The sequence below is a fragment of the Ambystoma mexicanum genome, chromosome 7q (genome assembly GCF_040938575.1).
Source record: "Ambystoma mexicanum isolate Mex_15411 chromosome 7q, UKY_AmexF1_1, whole genome shotgun sequence".
NCBI classification, from domain to species: Eukaryota; Metazoa; Chordata; class Amphibia; order Caudata; family Ambystomatidae; genus Ambystoma; species Ambystoma mexicanum.
In genome coordinates this window covers 678,866,979-678,881,126 of record NC_090941.1, presented here as the reverse complement: position 1 = coordinate 678,881,126, position 14,148 = coordinate 678,866,979, and positions in this window count along the sequence as shown.

The following is a 14,148-nucleotide window of genomic DNA, read 5'->3' as shown; positions in this document are numbered from 1 at the left end:
GCAGCATGGCAATGAAGCAATGGTCAAATGACCTTGATACATTGACAGGGTCCAGACAACATAGTTCTCCTGGTGTTTCTAGATCTATTCCCTCTTTATTTTGGTTTGCAGTATGTAAGAAGTCGTGCAAGTCATCCCATGCATATTCTGCACAACTTAAAGTAACCATGTGGGTAGGCCTAGGTTCCTTAGCATACAAAGTACAACAGCGTGATGTAGGAACCAGTATTCTTTTGTACCACGCATATTTGCCGAGAGAATTGTGATACTTGACTGCAAAACTTCATCATTGTCTTTTATTTATTTTAGTAGTTCGTAGCAGACATGTTAAAAAAAAAGAAATAGAGCCTTTTTTAATCTGTTTGCAACTCCATAACATAGAGTTGCTAGTTCACTTTCAAACAAGAAGTGGAAAATATATTCTACATTTTGTATGAATCTGGGGTTTTCAGAATACAGTCGTAAAGAGCGATATTCTGATGCAGTCATTTTTATGGATCTGTCATTAAAAAGAAAAGAATGTGCTTCTGCACTTTTCTCCCATATGCTTATTGTGGATCCAGTGGCTTGTTGCATTTGATATGTTTCCAATGCATCTTCTATGGTGTCTTTTTAGTGTAGTGGGTGAATTGTATACTGGTCTAAAATGTTGGCTGTGGTAACAGGATCTACATGTTGAAATTGGTGCTAAATCCTGAATTATTTGAGTAGTTTCTCTTACGTTTTCCTCTGTTTATATCTTTGTAGTGTTCAGTGTTTTTGTTGTTGATATTGTAGGGTCTGTCTAACTTTGTTTGTCGACTAGTTGTTGCCAAATTGTTTTGTCTTTTGTTGGTACACCATTAACTAATACAATCAACGATTGATCTATTGGCCATTGTACTCCTAGGATTTTTACATTTTCTTTTAGATCTAACAGCAAATATACTACTTTTTCACAAATGCCTTTAGTTACTCAGATGGAGGCAATTTGGCAGTTTTCGGCTGAAGGCGTATTATAGATTGAAATGGGTGTACTGTTTGGATTATAATGCTCTCATACAAATTGAGTTGTAAGTTGTTGGAGAGCGCTTTAGGAAGTGGGAAGATTTTTAACTTGTTAACAATAGCATGTGATGGCATTTGGTTATTGTTAAGCATTGTATTGCAGTACATGCAAACTATTGAGGGGCAGTTATTTTGTATTTATTTTCTGTTCGAGATAAAGCTAATTGGAACCATTGGGATTCCTCATCCTCTATTTTGTAGGCCATATCTACTATTTTTTAGCTCTTTTTTATAAAAGGTTCTTAGACGACAGACACATACTTGGTCTGGCATTTCAGCAGATGTGTTTGGAAACGTAGCTATTTCTTTTTTTGTATGCGTTTATTAGGAGGTTGGATTTTGAGGTTTTTGCTAATGTTTTCTGAAGTTACTGAATTTTCTAAGTCAACTTCATTTCCAAAATATTTACTTTGGATATGCTCTATTCTCGAAGGAGGTCTTTGGCTGTTCCATGTAGGAGAAAGTTATTTAATTTTGGAGTTCTAGAGCAGGTCTTTTTGCATAGTACAGTCTATGCACAAGATTTCGTATTGCGGTAAGGTCTATTGCTAACATTTTGATGTGGTGGAAAGTGCTTTTGCAAGGAGTTCCTGAAATGCAGGCTAATGAATGTCCTTGCAGTCCAGTGTGGCTGCGCACTGGGCAGTAGTCTATAGTTTGTAAAGTTTTCCTTATACTGTTGTCTTTTTGTTTCACAGTGATTGAGAAATTTTCGTAAAGATTCGAAGGATTGTTGGCGTACGTTACATATTGAGCTACATGTCCATTTGTACACTTGATAGTTTGTTTGGGCAAAAGGAACATTTGGTTGAAAGTTTGTTGGGGATGTTTTTTCTATAAGGGTTTCTTTTGCCACAATGGTGTGTCCTACAATTTCATACCCTCGGCTATTACTGTCTATGGCAATTGGTTTCTTTTGTTCTTGTTTATACGTTTCTTCATTGAAATATGGTTCTGTGCTGCTCTTGTAAATCCATTCACCTTCACAGAAGTTTAGAACGCTAGCTATATTGACATTGCGCATATTTAGAAGTATTTTGTGTAATGTATTGATTAATTTAGTTAGTGGTTTCATTCTGTTTAGAACAATATAAAAAAAATGTTCTTCCCACTTCCAAAATTCATGTTTGCTTCTTCCAAATAGGAAGAAGCCAGATCAAGTTTTGTTTGAACCAGGACCAGGCAAGCTAAAGGGCCAGACGAGAAGGAAGAATAAACTCTCCTCTTTTATTTTAATTGTTTTCTTCTCTTCCACCATAAAATTAAAGAGCCTGAAGCAAGCATAAGAAGAGATTTATATTTGAATCCTGAATCCAGGTGATTTTTAAAAAATGTTAATTATTTCTTTCTATTTTCATTAATGTATGTTATGTTATTGTGAGTTGTACTGTGCACTGCTGCCATTTTTATGGTCTCCAGGCGCTCCACTGTATCTGAAAAGGAAGGAGGGGGTAGGAGTGCTTGAGATAGTGGAATAGGGTGGGAAAGCGCTAGAGACCTTTGATGTGCTGTTGATAGCTTTAGTTTGGAAAAACCAGTCACTGTGTGCAGGGTTTGTTTTTCGTTGGTAAGAGTTAGGTCGTGATTTGTGTTGAATTGGTTACGTTTTCTGTGGCGTGTTGTATTTAGTTTGGTTGAGTGTGTGCATTTTGTGGTGGGTTTAGATTTCTGCTGCATTCGAGGGGTGGGTGTGTTTTGCTTGGTGTTTGAGGGTGAGTATGCAGGATATCTGAAAAATGTTCATAGCGTTAGTGATGTTGGTTATCTGTGCCCTTCTATGCAATGGCAATGTTGGTCTTATAGGGTTCATATTCTTCTTTGGTGGTTTGTTTTAAAAATATTTCTTTAGTTGGGGTATCTAGGTTTCGGGTCATTAGGTTTCGGTTCTTTTGGGTGTTTCCCTTGTATTGTGTTGTGTTGGCTGTTAAACTTTGACAGTGTTTCCTGTTTAGCTCAGTCAGTTAAAGAGTCATGTTTTTATCAATTTTCAGAATTTTAGGTGGCTTTCTGTTGTTTGTATTTCCTTTTTCGAGTGAATTTCAAAGTTTTGTTGAGATGCAGAAGAATGCTGATCCACCAAATTTCTGCTTTGAGTATTATTTTGGATCAAGACAAATGTTGCTGCTGGACGTTGGTGTTTGGTTTGGTTTGTAGATGGCCATTTTTCCCTGTATGAATTCCACTCTTTGGCTGTGGATTGCTTTGTGGATTATTCAGTGTTTTGAAGAAGGTTGTTTTTTTACTGGTAGCCAATGTAGGGCTCTCACTGCTGGTGTGATGTGTTCTCTCTTAGTGAGTCTGAAGGGGAGTCTTGCTGCTGCCTTCTGTACTCATTGTACATTTTTTAGTAAGGTAGTCTGGCATTCCGAGATAGATGCTGTTGGCATAGTCTATTCTTGACAATGGTATGGAGATGACGGCGAGTGTTCTATGTGGGAAGGTGAAGAAAGGTAGTATCCGCTTGATTGTGTGTAGGTGGAAGAAGAACTTCTTTACTACTGCGTTGAGTGTTAATTCGGTGTCCATTAATGTCTAGAGGTTTTTAACCACTTTGGAAGATTCTGTTCGATTTCGCATTTCGGTTGGCCATGGAACCTGGTGTTGGTTTGACGGGTCATTGGCCATGATCATGATTTCTGTTTTGTCTGGGTTGAGGTTAAGGCTATTAACCCTCATCCAATGCTTTATTTCTGTGAGACAGTTGATAAGGGTTGGGTCTTGTTCTACACTAGTGCTGATTTTGTAGATGATTTGTGTATATAAGCTAAAGCCAGGCTATATTTTCATTTATTTACGGAAATGCTTGACACAATACAAACTGACCATTTTAAGTCAAGTGAAGCTTTCACAGATGAAGCCTACTAGCTTCACGTTAACTATGTGCCATCATGAGATCACTGCTACAGAAGCAAACAGGAGAATCAATGCTGGTGTTCAGATATTTATGTATAAGAAAACTGTTTCTTATTTAGGCACAACACGCATTGTGAGTGGCTGTAATGCTACAAATAGGGTTCAGACTGCCTGATGTAAATCACTTCTTTTCACTAAAAGAGTGAACAATGTTAAAATGTTAAAGGTATTTGTACCGTGCACCGTCACCAACGGAATTGGTCCCCAGGCTCTGAGGCGGATCTGTAAACGATAAAGGTGGGATGGGTTAGTAAGGTAAATAAGGGAGTAGGATAGTGAGAGGAGTGATGTTCTGTTGGCAGCTTCAACTCAGTATACACCGGGTGCTGAGCTTTGGTGCGGGTATCGGATCGGAGTCAGTCCGCATGTGCTGTTGTTCCGGCTTCTGTTGTTGCAGTGTTGTGAAGTGCGTGCGGCTTGTTGTGCGAGAGATGGTTGGGTGGGTTTTTGAGTTAGATAAGTATGCAGAGTTTGAGCTTATATTGGTTAGTGGGTTACCTGACCTTTACCATTGCTAACATTTGTAGTTCTGTCTGAGTGTGACACCTGTCGGCCCTTCATATTCCCATCTAGACGCGGCGCCGGCCAATGATTAGGACTCCATCCAGGTGTGGTCATGCTAGTGTCTAGAGACCCGTCCAGGTGTGGGCATGCTAACATTCACAACTCCATCTGAGCGCCACGCAGGCTGGTGTTCACAATTCTAGGTGTGGCACATGTTAGCATTCACGTTTTCTGGGCGTGTGCATGTTGTCCTTCAATCGATCCTATCCAGATGCGATGCAGGCCAACGTCTACCCAGATGCGTCTGCCGGTCTGGATATATTTGTCCAGTACATACGAGTGGGGAGTGTAGTGAAATGTGAAATGTGAATGTGTAGTGAAAGAATTGCGCACACACATGGCACCAAACAGTAGACCACAAGCCAATTGGTAAAATATGTTTTCACATTCTAGAACTTGTGTTCTTAATAAAATAGAAGATGAAAAAGGCCAGAAACACAGAATCCAAGAGAAAAAGTCAAAAAAGAGAGCTGAGAAACTCACTCTAAAATATGTGTCTATAATTTACCATCGCACAATACGGTATGTATAGAGGAGGGGAAAAATCGGTATAAATAGAAATGCTGTTATTTTTAAAAACCTAAAATGGATTTATTACAGGATTGCTGGCAAACTCCTGATGAGGCCCAATGTTTTGCGATACACGGTCAGCAGCTAGCACTATTGCAAAATGCAATAATTACTGCTTTGTGTCTACATAAAAAAACACACATGCATGTATTAACATACACACTTATGCATATAAAAAGGTACAGATACATCAGAAGGCAGTGCACAGCAGGCCACTCGCATAGTGCAGGTTTCTCTACCAATCATAGGGCAAAACACATTTTTTCATATAGCCGAGACACGCTTTTATTCCATATTTTTCATCAAACAAAGACAATAAGATACTTCGGACTAGCAAAGCCTTCGAATCTAAGTGATTTTACCAAACCCAAAAGTTTGCCTTTTTTTAAATGTATTTTTTAATTTCCCACAAAAATATATGTGGGTGGGATTTTGGGGTTAGGTAACATAGTTCTAAACCAAAGCCTTCACTGAGACACATTTGGCCTAGAACAGTAGAAAGTATTTTGAAAAAGACGTGAGATTCATAGAGAAGCGGGGTTATCTCGAAGAGCTGTGATACCTTTGGCAATTAAACCATAGTATATGTGTGCTGATGGAAGCTAGACGTCTACAGATCATGTGTGTTGATTGGCAAAACACACTCTGGGCGAGTAAGAAGAAAGCATTGCGACATGCCTACCAGAAGACATACGGTGCCACAGCAACTTTGACTCAGGAAAACGCAACGAGTTGGAATCCAGGGACATAATCGGAAAGAGGAACAGGTCCATGATGAGCCTTGCAGGCTTGCAGCCATTGGCAGCACGCAGAAGGCATATTCTTCTGAGTAGAGAAGGCTCGCTGGAGGCACCTGCATAGAAACGGAACACCTGGGGGACTGTCGCCCGGTAGTCCCTATCACCTAAAAGAGGCTGCCCAGCCCTGTAGGTGGAGGTGCTAGAGGGACAGCCTACATAGCCGGCTGCCCCTCTGGCCACCCCTCCCGGGCACATCCAACACCTCACCTCCTCCTCCCACCTGGAGGCGGAAAAGGGCGTCCCCGTGTCTGACACATCCGGTATCGGGTCCGTGGAGGGCTCATAAGAAAGGGGCTGCTGTTGCTCGGCCTGTTTTACTGGCAGTTCTGAAAACCAGAAGCACATGGCCGCTCTTTGCAAATGCCAAACGGGGAGTGGCACGGGTCACCCCTTGGATTATAATCTTGTTTACTTATGTGGCTGGGACCTCCCCGATTTCTGTGCTCCAATAAACTGCGATCTTTGGTTTCCAAACTTTGCATCTGTTTCTGTGTTGACTATTATGAGTATTGATTGGACCCTGAACACTTTTATCATAATGTGTAGGGGGGGCAAGGTGGGGGATCGCCCCGCAATGTACTGGTGTGACTGATATCCCAGCTAGGAGCTCGGCTGCAAGGGCCGGTGAAAGCAGTGCAGCCAATGAGGAAGAGCTGCACAAACCTACCGCCTGTGTCAAGAGCACAGCAGGTGCAGAACAGTGGGACCAGCCATGCACAAACACCACTGACCATTCTGCAAGCACCAGTTCACCTGTCAAACCTGAGCAACGCAGACACGTACAGATGGCCGCCCTGTTTGCAATCAATGCGGGTATCACTGAGTGCCATAGCAGCTGCTATAATGAGCCATGCCAGTCAACTGCTGATGAGCAGATCAAGAAAATGCAACAATAATTATAGGGAAAAGTTGAAATATCACATATAATTGAAGGTTGCAGTTTCTGAACAAAATGTTTCCGTGTTTTGGAGTTAAAGCAATGCTTACTTTGTAGGCTCTGAAACACTAACTGCAATATGCTATTGCCATAAATAAGATGCTATTTGTTTGCCTTGCACAGGACACACATTGTAATTTGTACAGTAAGAGACACTGGGCCTCATTAGGACCCTGGCGGTAAGGGGTTAATGGCGCCGGTAAAGGTGCCGGTGACGTTAACCCCTTACCACCCTATTACGAGGTCTCCTCACGGGACCCGCTCTGGATGTCTAGTTTTACCAGACTTCCTTTGCGGGTCCCGCATGCTAACAACGGGCCCGTCATTATTCATGGGGGATATGTTATGAATTCGAAAGCACTGAGCAAGATGTCAGCCTTTATCCCCACAAATCTCTGGCGCAAAAAGCAAAGCCTTGCATTTATCACCAGAATAGCGCTTGAATGCCATTCAAAAAGCTACACATGCACTATAAAAAATGTTGTGAATACAAACACACTACGATGGTAAGTTACGAGAGTTTGCAACACTTCACTTTTTCTGAAAGACAATGGGGGTAATTCCAAGGTGGCCGGTAAGGGATACCGGGCACCGGTAAGGAGACCGGTGCCGGTAATCCCTTACTGCCCTACTGCAAGGTCACTTAGCGGGTCCCACCAGTAACGGCTGGTCTGACCAGCCGTTCTGGACGGGACCCGTTAAGGGACCCGGGCGCAAATAACGGGATTGACATTCGCGAGCCCGTTATTTGCACCCTCCCCATTCTCATTGAGCTCTATCGGGGCTCAAATGGGAATGGGGAATGGCATTTTCAATGGTGACTTACTGGTCCCGCAAAGGTCGGTCTACACCTGTAAGTCCCCATTGAACTATACCGGTGCCGGACCCATTTTTGGTGGCAGTCATGGCGCAAATAGCGCCATGACTACCACCAACCTCGGAATGAGGGCCAATATGTTATCTGCTAAAGACTTGAACACAGTGTGTTCAGCTACATTGCTGGTTTAAACTTCACCGAAGACGCAGAGGTGTTTATTTTAGAAATCGGATAACCCAGCGCAGTTCCCAGCTGAACCGCTAAGATTAAGTGGCCTGCACAGGAGCAGAATTATGCGACACGTGTGCATTCATTATGCTAATCAAGGAGGCAGGAAAAGTCATCCTAATACACTGTAGACAGAATGGCAGGTGGACATAGGCAGCCAGTTGCCAAGGCAGATGTCAGTAAAATGCAGAATTCCATTACTCTTCTTATCACTAATCTCAAGATCGGTATAACTAAGCACTGCGGCCCAAAAACCTGCCTCCTCTCCCTGCAGAAGTCATTTCTTTTGGGCCTTTTTCCCCCCTCCTTCCTCCCGGGTCTGCGCTTAGAAACCTCTGGTTATTAAGCGCGTTATAAGTAACCAATTACAATTGCAGCTGTATGGCGTGCAGAAAGGCAGAGTTGCATCGGCTGCCTTTCCCTACCCGCCATACATCCAAACCCCTGGACTTCACCAACCTTGTCCTTTCATGGAAGAGGGTGTCAATGCTCCACTCCAGAAGCCTGGACCTTACAGGGATATTGCCCCCTTTCCCCAGGGGCTTTCCTGCTGGAGGAAGTTTGTCAACTTCTTGCAAAGTGTGCCATAGATCTGGTCACCTTGTCCCACATGCTTTAGGACTTCATGTTGTCTCTGAAACTCAGGATGCGTGCTTCCACACAGTGATCAATCCCAAGTACAGTAGGTACATGAGGTTCATTGTTGGGAACACTCATTCCCATCTCAAGATCCTACCCTTTAGATGGTCCTCTGCTCTGAGAGTCTACACCAGGCTGTTAGCTGTGATGGCCACATCTCCAGGAGGGACAAGGTTGGTCTTTCCCTAGCTCCACGACTGGCTCACTCAAGCCTGCAACCCAGATCTAATGTTGTCCCACAGCTGCCAGTTTGTGCTTCCCCCTGAACTTGAGCAAAATTCTGACGACCCCATTCCAGCCATCCAGTTTAATCGCATGGGTCACTGGCATCGCTACCGACTATTGATCCTTAGTCTCAGGGGTTTCCTATACCACTTTGAGCCCCTATGATGTTTTGTGAGCTGACGGGGACTATCGGCTGTTGGTCTTTGTCTGAGGGTCGGCGTCTGTCCATCGAACAGTGCATTTCTGGCTGTGGCGCTCCTGCCTTTACTTGACTCGCTGTCATTTTACGCAGTGTTGCCAGGCCATTGGGGTGTTACCCATGGACATCAGGTGGCAAGGTTTGAGGTCTGCAATAGTATGAGTTTCCCATTCAGAGGTCCTGGTAGTTGACTGGGGGAGCAGCATATAAGGAAGCAATACAGGGAGCACTGAGGCGCTTCGACACCCTAAGGTGCATTCTGTCCTGTAAGTAGGTAGGAGAGTTGGTGTTTATTCCTTTCCCCATGTGGGCCCTATCTTAGATACCACCTTCACTTACTGCATAGTAGTGGACATTGGTAGTCAGCTTAATATTGTCTGGCATATATCTGAATTGATTAGATTCACTGTGATTGATAATACCTGTTACTAGAGCAAATACCCTTAATTGCCCAAAGCTATGTTCGACATATTGCCATTGTTTAACCCCCTCTCTGAATCCACAAACCCCTTTAGGAGTAAAAGTCGACTGTCCGAAGCCTTAGCACTACGTGCGGGGAGGAGACCATGCCTTCAGAGCAAGTCGCTCCATTCTACCAATAAAGTTGATGATCTGGTAGATTTGGGTCCAACTAGGGGTAGTGCTCCTATTTGTTTGGAGTTTGGGAATGAGGTAACATCTACTCAGGCTGACCACACGTGTGCTATTGGGGAAATGTCAGCAGGAAATGAAGCCAGCAATTCTGAACGATATATACCCACTCTAGCCCTAGCAACGCAATCTCCTTAAAAAAAGATGGAGGACGCGATTTCTGAAGCCCTAGAGCCGTCCTCGATGGTCATGAAGGGGGTGGAAGGTGACTTCACTCATTCTGGGAGATGCAGCATAGCACGGAGCGCATTATACAGGATCTTGATGCTTGTACAAATGTGGCAGAATTTTGCACCTGGGTTGATTCTTCAGATACAAGAACTTCTGGGGTGCACCCTTTGAGTTGGATAAGGGTTGCCAAACTGACTATACCAGCATGAATAAGTCCTGTCAAACTGATCATACCGAGGACTGGGTTCATCAATACTGTCAAACGAGTGCAGAAGAGACTCCAGAGTGCATTCATAGGATACTGTGGATATGAGAGTCCAATAGGCAGAACAAGCTAATCCTGTCCTCAGAACAGTTGCAGAATTTACTTCTATAACTTCTCCTAAATCTGCTAGCTCTGGGATTATGCTTAATAGTATATCCGATTCTTCACCTTCTAAGGAAATTCGTATAAAAAAGCCCCATATGGCAAGGATAGCTAATTCAATTTTAAGGAGTTTTATTATGGACCCCAGGAACGTCACAAATGTCGAGAAGTCCAAGGAACCAGAGTCCAGGGAGGCGCTCGGAAATAAAATCCTGACCTGGCTACCTCAAAGAGTGGGCCAAAGCTTTATTAGAAAGCAGGATTTAAGAATCCTTCAGAGGGTGCAGATCAGTAAAGGGTGTTCTATATGTTCATTGTTTTAGGATGTGGCCAAGGTCCCCATTTTTTAAAACCAAATGTATACATTTTCAGAATATGCCTCTTTTAGCAAACTAAGTGTTATCTTGAGTTGATATTTTTATGACACTTGTAGGAACCACAGATCTTCATTCCTTGCTTTTTATATTGACTGAATATGTTGTATTTTATTATGTTATGTTTGTATTCGTCTTATGTTTTGTCAGCGCACTGAGGCCCATGGGCGTGTTGCGCTCATATAAGAAATAAACTAAACTTTCGTGGCCGGTTCTGCACACCTGCTTGAGCAGGGCTTCCCTCGCTGCTGACATGGTGATGAACATTAATTCAGATGGTTTGTCTCTTCCAGTTCAAATGTTCGGTCCCTGTGTCTCCTTTTCTGTATTTTCTGGGCTTCATGGCATACTGCATCTTTGTGTGTCGGGCACTCGGTTGTGCATGAGGTCACTCCAGTAGCCAGCTCATTGTCTTTGGTCCTTGTATCAGGGTAACACATTGGACCTGTTACAAGTGCCTGACCGTGCATCATAGTACCTTCTGCAGTGGTTCCAGAAAGAGAATATCCTGAGGGGTCACCCCCTTAGAGCACCATTAGCCTCAACTGACCATTGTCACAGATGCATCGCTGAAAGGCTAGGGCACTAGATCGGATGATCTGAGGGGCATTGAGCTGTGAGTCCGTATAATGGCAATCTACTGGAACTTCAGGCCATCAGACTGGCCCTGGTAGCAATACTTCCTTCTGCTGGGCAAGTATGTCTTGGTCATGACAGAGAATGCAGTGCTCATACACTACCTAAAAGGTCAAGGTGGTGTTGGGTTATTGCCTCTGTACAGGGAAGTGATGAAGCTATGGTTCTGGGCTTTTGAGAATGGCCTGTCTCCATATCCTGCCCATCGGGCTGGGACAGAGAACATGATTTCAGATGCTTTGAGCAAACAGACTTTGACCTCCCACAAGTGAAAACTCTGCCAGCAAGTTCTGGATGAGTCTTCATCCTTTGGGAGGGGAACGAAGGGGATGGGGGGCTCAAGTGGACCTCTTTGCCTCCAGTGTCGCCAGGGAATTTCATTCTCAGGTAGAACCTCTCTCTCTTTTATGCATTCACGCAGATTCCTGTCATTCTGCTGGTTTTTCAGAGACTGCAGAAGTACAGACTCACCACGATCCTGATTGCTCCATAATGACCCAAAAAATGTGGCACCTTGAATTTCTGGTCATGTCCATCTGTCGTCCTTTGCACCTCCTGGAAAGCGGGGACCCACTCTCCCAGTCATTGGGCTGGGTCCTCCACTCAAACCTCAGTAGCTTCAGTCTTGCTTGGTTGCTGAGAGCAGAGGTCGAAGTGGGCGGGAGCGGTTCTCCTATACTTTTTATTTTCAAGTTTCCCTGTTCCTATACTTTTATTTGAAAATGAAACCGTTCTGGAATAGTTTCGTTTTAAAATAAAAGTATAGGAAGATGTTGAAGCTTGCACTTCAGTGCATTGCACTGAACATTCCCTTAAATAGCAGGTGTGTTTGTTTGTGGTTTGGATTGTGTGTGGGAGGGAGTGCAGTGATGGTGTTTGCGGAGAGCGGGTCAGGCCAGCAGGGAACATAGTTCCTCTACTTCTTTTCGTCCACTTCGACCACTGGCTGAGAGGCTGAGGTATAAGGGGTGGGATTTTTTGGACGACATCCTCGATGGGCTCCTCTCTGCCAGGACACGTACCACCAAGTAAATTTTTGTTTTGGGGGTGGGGACTAAGGTTTGTATCTCTTGATTTGCCCTTCGTCTGCTGTTGTCGATTTCCTGCTCTTTGGCCTGGCTTGGCCTGCAGAGCAGCACTGTAAATAGGTACTTGGGCACTATTTTGCCTTTAAGGGGTCCATGAGCAGGGCTCATTTTTTGTGATCCCCACTAAAATGCATTTCTTTTGGGGAGTGAATAACCGGTTTCAGCTACACGTAGCTGGATAGCTTCATCACCTCTTCCTGATAAAGGAAGAGGTGGAACGTAGGTCACGGGGTAACAATGGCTCCATGCATTCCATGCACACTGCACCTGACATCCCATCTGGCATCAGTGATGCACATTGGAGCCAGGCATAGACGCAGGGCTAAACATACAGTCTGAAGACAAATGGCTCTTCAAGATATATGTCTACGATGAAGAATCTGCTCAAGGAAGGACCTAGCCATCAAAAAGCAGATCCCAGTGGTATTTATTTTCACTGGTGACATCGGACACGTAGAGGCTGTTCCCCATCCGCATGCCACGCAGCCAGTGATGCCCACAAACTAACCAACCATATCCTGGCAACCAACAGCCATCATACTGTCCCTCAGCAATAGTGGTGCCCCGCAAATGCTGGGTGCATTGGCATTGCCTGCACAGGTCCCCTCTTCACAGCCAGGGATGCTTGCCCTGCAGTTCAGCACGGGGCATGGGACACCTAGCCAGTGTGCTGCAGGCAGCAGACTCGGTGTGCAGTTCTCAGCCTGTAACTCTTCACGTGCAGGCGATGCACTGTTTGATGCAGGGAATGTTCGACATCTAAGTCAAAATGTGGAGACTGTAAATTACACTGTGGCACTGTTACTCCAAGATTGACATTGGGCCATAGTACCCTATTAGGGCGTATGTGCCTGCTTGCCCGGCCTCCTTTGTTTCTGTATTGCAGTGTGTTATGCTCCTGGCAATGGTCCAGGTTCAGAATGGCATACCCCAGAAGTACATAGTTCACCTCAACAAACGCAACATGAGGAAGAGTGTGCCTCAACCACCATGGCATGGGAGACCTGGTGGCGTTCACCCCAAGTGTACGTGTGTGCTGTGGGTGGGCACAAGTATGGCAATGATCAAAGAGAAGCTACCTTACTGTCCTCCCCCGGGTACAAAGAGATGGCAGGTTTTCGGATTTCTATCACATCCAGCTGGTAATGCCTCTGGCGGGGGTGGCTAAGAGGTGGCATGCATGATTGGATGGGACTCCTCAGAAGGCTTTTCAATTCACAGGCACCCAAGAGGAATATTTAAGAGACCCACTCATGCTTCAATGAGGCAGTGCAGAGGAAGTTGTGGTAGACACGCAACACAACCCCACACGACAAGACTCTAGTTAATGAGCGTGCAGCATAACATTGCCCAACAATGTGCCAGGGCGGTGTGGTGGAAAAGAACTCCCTATCTTAACGAAGGCAGCCACGTGGAAACTTAACAAAAGTGTGCTGACATGGAGATGGGTGCCTGGATTCCTGGAAAGAGTTTAGCTAAGGAAAGGTGGGGGGCATGCTCAGTTTAGGGTCGTCCCAGCAATCTCTGTGTAGAATTGTGGAGGTAGAAATAATGATGGCACCAAATGGGGCTGTCCGTGCACAAGGGCACACCTAGGTCTATTGATGTTTACGAACTATGGATGCTGTTAGACTCTGGCGCACTATTTACAGAGAGTTATTCGAAGAAGTTTTCCAGGAAAAGTAGGAGCCCGGCATTAACCTTGCGTTAGCCACGGGGCATTCCAGAAGAGTCCCCTTTTTGGGGACCGGTTCCATAAGGAGTGTCCTTTGTCTGTTGTCTGAAAAGTGTATGTAGTATGGCAGGGCTCTGCAGTAGTGGGGGGGGTCAGACCGAGGAACCCCGACGATGGCCGTCTTTCCAGGACAGTCTGGATGTGCGGGTTCTAATGCCATGCTCAACTCCCTCGGGGAAAGACTACC